The sequence below is a fragment of the Schistocerca gregaria genome, chromosome 11 (genome assembly GCF_023897955.1).
Source record: "Schistocerca gregaria isolate iqSchGreg1 chromosome 11, iqSchGreg1.2, whole genome shotgun sequence".
NCBI classification, from domain to species: Eukaryota; Metazoa; Arthropoda; class Insecta; order Orthoptera; family Acrididae; genus Schistocerca; species Schistocerca gregaria.
The window spans coordinates 69,830,347-69,839,112 of NC_064930.1; positions in this window are offsets into that span (position 1 = coordinate 69,830,347).

The following is an 8,766-nucleotide window of genomic DNA, read 5'->3' on the forward strand; positions in this document are numbered from 1 at the left end:
ATTTCCATAGTATTGTCTTCAAGTACATCGCCCTTTCATACACCCTCTATATACTCCTTCCACCTTTCTACTTTTTCCTTCTTTGCTTAGAACTGGGTTTCCATCTGAGCTCTTGATATTCATGCAAGTGGTTCTCTTTTCTCCAAAGGTCTCTTCAATTTTCCTATAGGCAGTATTTACTGCATTTTTATATTTTCTCCTTTCATAAATTAAATTCAATGTTTCTTCTGTCACCCAAGGATTTCTACTAGCCCTCGTCTTTTTACCTACTTAATCCTCTGCTGCCTTCACTATTTCATTCCCCAAAGCTACCCATTCTTCTTCTACTGTATTTCTTTCCCCCATTCCTGTCAATTGTTCCCTTATGCTCTTCCTGAAACTCTGTACAACCTCTGGTTCTTTCAGTTTATCCAGGTACCATCTCCTTAAATTCCTACACCTTTTGCAGTTTCTACAGTTTTAACCTAAGGTTCATAACCAATAGATTGTGGTCAGAGTCCACATCTGCCCCTGGAAATGTCTTACAATTTAAAACCTGGTTCCTAAATCTCTGTCTTACCATTATATAATCTATCTGAAACCTGTCAGTATCTCCAGGCTTCTTCCGTGTATACAGCCTTCTTTTATGTCTCTTGAACCTAGTGTTAGCTATGATTAAATTGTGCTCTGTGCAAAATTCTACCAAGCGGCTTCCTCTTTCCTTCTTCCCCCCAATCCATATTCACCTACTACGTTTCCTTCTCTTCCTTTTCCTACTGTCGAATTACAGTCACCAATAAATATTAAATTTTCGTTTCCCTTCACTATCTGAATAATCTCTTTCATCTCATCATACATTTCTTCAACTTCTTCGTCACCTGCAGAGCTAGTTGGCATATAAACTTGTGCTACTGTAGTAGACGTGGGCTTTGTGTCGATTTTGGCCACAATAATGCATTCACTCTGCTGTTTGTAGTAGCTTACCTGCACTCCTATTTTTTTGTTCATTATTAAACCTATTCCTGCATTACCCCTGTTTGATTTTGTATTTATAACCCTGTATTCACCTGAGCAAGTCTTGTTCTTCCTGCCACCGAACTTCGCTAATTCCCACTATATCTAACTTTATCCTATCCATTTCCCTTTTTAAATTTTCTAACCTAACTGCCCGATTAAGGGATCTGACATTCCACGCTCCGATCCGTAGAACGCCAGTTTTTTTTTCTCCTTATAACGACGTCCTCTTGAGTAGTCCCCGCCCGGAGATCCGAATGGGGGATTATTTTACCTCCGGAATATTTTACCCAAGAGGACGCCATCATCATTTAACCATACAGTAAAGCTGCATGCCCTCTGGAAAAATTACGGCCGTAGTTTCCCTTTGCTTTCAGCCGTTCACAGTACCAGCACAGCAAGGCCGTTTTGGTTATTGTTACAAGGCCAGATCAGTCAATGATCCAGACTGTTGCCCCTGCAACTACTGAAAAGGCGGCTGCCTTTCTTCAGGAACCACACGTTTGTCTGGCCTCTCAACAGATACCCCTCCATTGTGGTTGCACCTACGGTATGGCTATTTGCATCGCTGAGGCACGTGAGCCTCCCCACCAAAGGCAAGGTCTATGGTTCATGGTGGGAGTAGTCTTCATATGATCAATGAATGGGTGAAGCGTTTTGATTCTATGCAGCCACATCATTAGGATTCCAGCAACGTAGTGAAAGACGCAATATGGACAAACAGGAACTGAATTTAACAATGTTCTTCACAATGCAGCAATTGGTCACTCTGGAGACAATGAGTATTCCACCAGTTATTTAATAAAATTTAACACTAGACAAAAAGAAAGGTGTTTGTAAAAGTATGACAAAACATTTTGATAGTCTCGGAAGAGGCCGTTAGCATATTCCACACGAACTTTTGTGAACATATAGCTCACATCCAAACAGAACATAATTTAGTACAGATTGATTCTAATTTTTTTAGTTATATCTATGAATATTTGATAGTTTTTAATGTGATTTTCACAGTGACCAACAGTGTGCTTAAGTAACTTTGTTGGTTATTTTGCAAGACTGTATGACTGAGAATCTATAGCCCTCCAAAGAGGTAATCTCAGCAAAATTATTGCAAAACAGACTAGACAATGGATATTCCAGGATGGAATGTAACAATATTAGGAAAGTTGCTACTCACCATATAGCGGAGATGCTGAGTAGCGGATAGGCACAACAAAAAAAAACTGTTCCAAATAAAGTTTTCAAAGGTTTCGGCCCGTAAGGCCTTCACCGAAAATGTATCTCACACACACACACGGCAGCAGTCTAAGGCAACTGTGGCCACACTGTATGGCTACAGTTGCCTTAGACTTGAGTTGCGCGTGTGTTTTTTATATTTTTTACAAAGGCCTTACGAGCCAAAAGCTTTGTTTGGAACAGTCTTTTTGCTGTCCCTATCTGCTACTCAGCATCTCCGCTGTGTGGTGAGTAGTAACTTTCCTAATATTGTTGCAAAACAAACTAAAACTGACATACCTTGCTTCACCCAGCAAGATAGCACACACGATCCAGAATGTGCCAAACAAGATTCTTGATGACGGAATCATCTCATAGCTGAACAAATCTTTGAACTTCTTTCTACAAAATGCAGTTGTGGTGTCAGAAGGCTTAGGCCTGTCCCACCCCTCATTAAATCGACCAAGACTTACACGAATAATTTAAAGACAGTTATTATTATTATGTTCTTTAAGTTTGTTTTGGGGGTTTCAGAAATACTGTGGGAAGAAAGTTTATTTTTATGTTGCAGATAACGTGGAAGACGTTATCCAATGATCACCACGAAAGTTTGGCGTAGTGGCAAGTGGGCAAGGTATAAAACGAATGCTGCAAACTACCGCAAGCCACAGAAGAGCCTGGGCCGCGAGGGTGTCGAGATTCCTAGGTAGTTGTTGGACAACGTCAAAGGAAGAGATATTCTGCCTTCTCTTTGTAAACAGATCAATCGGGTCTTGAAAGATTCGTGTAAAACATAGAGATGGCTGACACATTAGGTGAGACCCGATGCGTATAATACTTCCACAGTTATTAGAAAGTGTTAAACGGCAAAACCAATAGTTCATCATTTATATAGATAAAAAGTAGTAAAGATACAGGATAGGAAGAGTTGCGGCGTCATAATGAAAAGTGATACATCGCTCAGCAATGAAGGAGGTCGTAAACAGCGGGTGTTACGTGGTGAAAACAAATCAACTGATAAAATAGTAAGTCTGTAATTAATCATAAAGCCACGTAACACTACACATGCTACCTATTACAGATATGAGTGGAGTCAACCAGGCAGTGTGGCATTACTTAGACAGTCGCCAATGAAGTAAGGCTTACTGCAAGTCACATAGCAACAGCCAAGCCACCTACATCAAACACTGGTAGAGCAGAGAGAAGATGCCTCCATGTTTTGCGAGGAGATGAATATCTACTTATTTTTCCTATTGACAAGGGAAATACCACAGTCCTCTGTAATGCAACAGCGCACTGTCTTAAAGTGATGTTACTTTTGGAAGGCAGTGAATACAAAACTATGAAACATGATTATACTGTATGATTTAACAGAATAACATTGTAATAGAGAATCTGTGAGTGTGATCTCTTAGGTCAGCAAAGCTGTATGGTGTGCCTCAAATCTGGAAAGAAGGCATTCCACTGTAACCTATCTTTTACAGTTATGATTCTCCAACCTACAGGTTAGTGAAATATCTAATCAAATTACGAGCATCAATAGTTGGTCTTTGCGGGCATCATATTAAAAATTCCCAAATGTTTGTTGACATAACTAAACACACGAGAACTTAGCCATATGCAATTATGGTCAGTCTGGATATGGTCTCTTCATTCACAAAAAGCCTATGTGGAAGATACATCAAAGAAAAACTTTAAAATATTGACAATTTTATGTAATGGTGAATACAGGTATAGGAGTAATGAAAATATGAATGAGGAAACTTAAAATCTGAATGAGAAAACTTAACAACTAAATACGAGAAAATATAGATTGACATCCTATGGCAACATCGTTTGGATGAATGAAAACAGATTATGCAAGTGGCATCAAGAAATCAGAAGTGATCAAAAAGACATGAAGAACCTGAAGTTATAAACAGAGATATGTTTCAAAAGGTTTTGGATTCCCACCTACAGAGAAAACTAAAAAGAAAGTATGAGCAAAGCAGTCAGACACAACCGTACTCTGATCAACTGAAGGGTTATTAAAAAATCTGGAAGTTAAATCAGAAGTAATTATTTATGCACCAGTAGGTGGCCCAAACCCAGTAAAAATATTATTAGTAGACCACATCCCACACATGACTATCAAAACTTGGCATCATTGATAACCACCTACTTTCTGTATGGTGATAAATTTTATGAAATGGCTGGACAAGCCATTGATTCTCCATTGTCTCTGACAGTGGCTTATTTCTTTAAGGAGCATTTGGAAAAACATTTGCTAAATTCAGTCCCTCTTTACCACTCTTGCTTCTTTCACTATGTTGATGACATCTTTGCAATCTGGTTACATGGAATCGAAGCTCCCCCTGTTCATTGATCATATGAATAGCATGCACCCAAATATGAAATTTACTGCTGAGATAGACCGAGAAGGAAGATAACCATTTTTAGACATTCTTCTTTAAAGAAAATCAAATGGCCAGCTAGGCCACTCGGTTTACCAAGTGTCAATACATTGTGACATTTATCTAAATGCACAAAGCTTTCAACATCTACTGAAAAAGAAGCAGTTTTTAACACGACGGCACATAGAGCTACGAATGTTTCTGACAAAGACCACTGCATTCTGAGATCGGATATCCAAGAAATGTGGCAACAAGATGTTAAGATAGCCATCTCTAAGAAACAAATACAGAGATATTCAAAAGAAGATTGTAAGCTTATAGCAGTTCTTTTCTTTGGACATACAACAAATAAAGTAGGCACAGTCCTAAGCAGACACAGCATTCAAGCTATTTTCTGACCACCCAAGAAAATAAGACAGATGCTGCACACAGTAAAGGAAAGTGAGCCTGGAATTTATAAAATTCCTTGTAACTAAGTAGCATTTGTAATCGGTTGGTAAACCTACAAGTGAGTGGTGCTCTTGGTGGAGGGAAGTATCCTTTCCCAGAACTACGCAACTGCCCTACAGGGGCACCAAAAATCAGTTGCCCATTATCATCTAAGTGTAGCACAGTATGTGTTAATTTACATTTATTCTGTTTGTGTGATTTTAGTTGCTAGTGTCATTTAGTTTAGTTTGTAGGAGGGTCGTTTCAAAAGTCCTGCACACTGCACGATCATTACGACGGTATAATCAGGTTGAAATTCATGTCAGTTGCAAGCAAGATTAGATGTGACGGTAGTACGTGTGTTTGCTCGTTCGCATCACTGTTTCACGGGTAATCCAGTTTAAAAAAAGAAGCGAAGTCAGGTCAGATTACATGTAGTGACCAGCATTCTTATGTCAAAACTGAATCCCTTTGTGGAAAGACACAGCGAAAATTTACAATGCTTTGGAGAGGCATGTGGGAACAGTGTAGTGGATCATAGTACAATATGATGGTGGTCTGCTCGTTTTTATGCAGGTTGGGTAAACACTGATGTCAACCCAAAAATTGGAAGGCCATCAACTGCAACAGGGGGGAAGGACAGGTGTACGTACAGGCGGGCGCACACGTTAAGGAAAAAATTCATAGAGGTGAATAAATTTTCTTTTATTATATATTTCTGACCATAACAAAAACTTCTGTTGACTTTTGTTCTTTTCTACAACTTATATGGACAATCACTCAGCACATGCTACGCAAGAGCGAATAAAATGGGAAACTGCTAAATATCAATGAGACTGTTTAGTTCTATGTCATTTTCTTGTAAGTTAACTGACTTCCACATGAACACAGTACAGACATTCCAGCATTCAACCGTATACAAACCACAAACACAGTATACACACTTTCAAAACTATGACCACATTTTACTTGTCAATATGCAGCTCTATATAAGAAGTGAAACGTTAACTTGATAACAGCACTCTTGGGCCCATTCCACACAGAAATGGTTTGGTAGGGCTATGATGTGAGCAATTCACAATCAAGTAGCACTAGAGATATGCAGGACAGTCGTGTTACGGATGGATGAGAATACAAAGTCATCAGACAAAGATATTGATGCACTGAATCCTTCGTAACATGCAAATGTTTAACAGTGAAGAATATTTTGTGTACAGCCAATATGGTTGATTTTTTTGGCAGATGTCTCAGAAGTGTGTAGCTTTAGATAAGGTGAAATACAGCATTCTGAAAAGCAACAAAACTGGAAATTTGAGCATAACTCCTATTTTCCATTTTAAGAAGCCTAAATATTGCAGACTTCGCGAGATGTTCAAATTATTAGGACAATTGTCCAAAATCTGATCTGTAAATATTTCACTGTAGACCAGTTTCTTGCCATGTGCTATTTTGTCCTTATACAGAGGGACTAATGTCCTTTCACCCAGATGGCTGGGTCAGTCATTGCCACCACCACAGGCAGCACATCATCCTGTGCACAGTGGAAACAGATGATTTCAGGGATCTTGTCACACTAGACCAACTGCTGCACAGATGCTCTTTCAAAATACTATATCTGGCTACACATTCCATCTTAAGATCTACTACATTTGCAAGCTTGAGTCGCAAAGCCCTAACAGCAGCAACCATGGACTAGGCAAAGCACTGAAAAGCTGAGTAGTACTGGAATAAGACATCTGCTGCTAGATAATAGTTTTCCCTATATTATGAGAGAAAATGCTGTCCACAAGAAGTGCTAAGAATAAATCTTTACTTGATATGTAACAGCATATCCAAGCTGAGAAATATAATTTCTATGAGAAAAAGTACCAACTGAACAGTGGACTTTCACATCTGGCAAAACACACTGATGACAGAAAATTTAATGCTGACTGGACATGTGTGTGTAACTGCGATAGGAATAGTTAAATTTTTTCCTATCTTCTGATGCTGCTTGTGCAGATTTGTATTGCTGTAGATGTGTCTTGACCTCTGCTGTGTTTTCTCAAAGTAAGGTTTCTATTCCTAGGGTAACAACCACAGAAAAACCCGAGTGTCTTTATAACTGCACACATTCGACTGTTCATCTGCGCAAAAAAGGGGGGGGCGCTAAGTAAAACACAAAAATATCCACAACAGCATGTTACCCAATATGCATTACCTGCATCAAAAGGCCATCCTGAACAGAACATTTTATTTACAAGTAGACCAGCAGAGAAATCTCTCTTCTCATTCTTTGCTCACTGGAACACACACCATTTGTTCGACAATATGCCAATGGTAACAGTTACTGGATGTTGTGTATGAAGCTATTAGTGTAGATTAGATCACAAACTAAACAGAAACAAGTCACAAATTCACTTAGTGCTGTAAGAAAAAGGTTTGTGTGTGTTACCTTGCAGGCCTACATCATAGTATCACTTATTTACTTGGGACTCACTCACTCGTACACAAAAACCATTTTGATATGTTAGCTACATTTCATATGCTGCAACTTGTCCTAAAGCCACCAAATGTAAACTGGAGCGACTACATTCTTCACAGCTATGTCCACTAGTATACTTACTTGAGAAGTATCTTAATACCTATTGCCAGTAATGAAAATAAGTTTTAATGTAGGCCATAAGATGTCAAACAACTCTTTTCCTCAAGATTGAATGACAAACTAAAGCTCATAATCCACAAACTTCAAAACAGTGGTTTAACTTTTTATGCAAAAATAAGTTTTACTGAGAAACTATCAACATATGTATGTAGCTTTGCTTCGTCTACATAAAAACAAATTTTAAGGCACATTGGATGACTTCACATTAATGAAAACCATGTCCCTTCAGTGCACCACTCGTGGTGACATGGCACAGACCACAAAGCAACATGTCTGACAAGCCATCTCTATGTGAAGTGCTCAATTTGTTAACATGGATGTGGTCTCCATGTCTGCACCAGACATCTGTACCATGCAATTCCTGTATGACCTGGGCCTTTAGGAGTAGACACCGATTTGTATGATCAGTCAAGAGGACAAGCACAGCTTACTCCTCAACAGATTTTATCAGACTATCAATAATTTGGCTGTTGCATGATAAATTTACTTATAAAGCATTCACTGAATCTCAATGAGAATCAGATTTCACTCCCCTTTCTCTACTAAGCAGTGCCAGACGTGGGAGAAATTTATAATTTATATTCTTGCGACACTAGCAGTTTCCTTCTCATGTGAAAGTAAAACAATAAATGCAGTTTTAGTTGGTGGAGGCATATTTCATCTATGCAATTAATTGAAGAGAGTTTATTGCCATAAGCATTTCACCTCTTATTTGGGAAGCATCTTTAGTGTTAGTTTCCAACTCTTGTGGTCCTGGAGATGCATTCATTAGTTTCCGTACTCCAGCTGGCTGATATCTACTGCTCTTTCACCCACATTTGTTACATCACATATATCACTTGCACTTTCCATTTTGTGATCAACATACGAGTAAACAGTGCTGGAAATTGTCACTGAAGATGCTTCCCAAATAAGTGAAATGTGTATGACAACTGCCTTCCATTGCACAGACAGAATATACTTCCACTAATTTAAAGCAACTAAGGAAAGACTGGAACATAAAAACTGACAAATGCAGTTTTAAATAATACCCTTCTGCCTTCTCCACATGGCTGAGGGGGATAGTTAATCATGAAGTCTTCTGCCCATCTC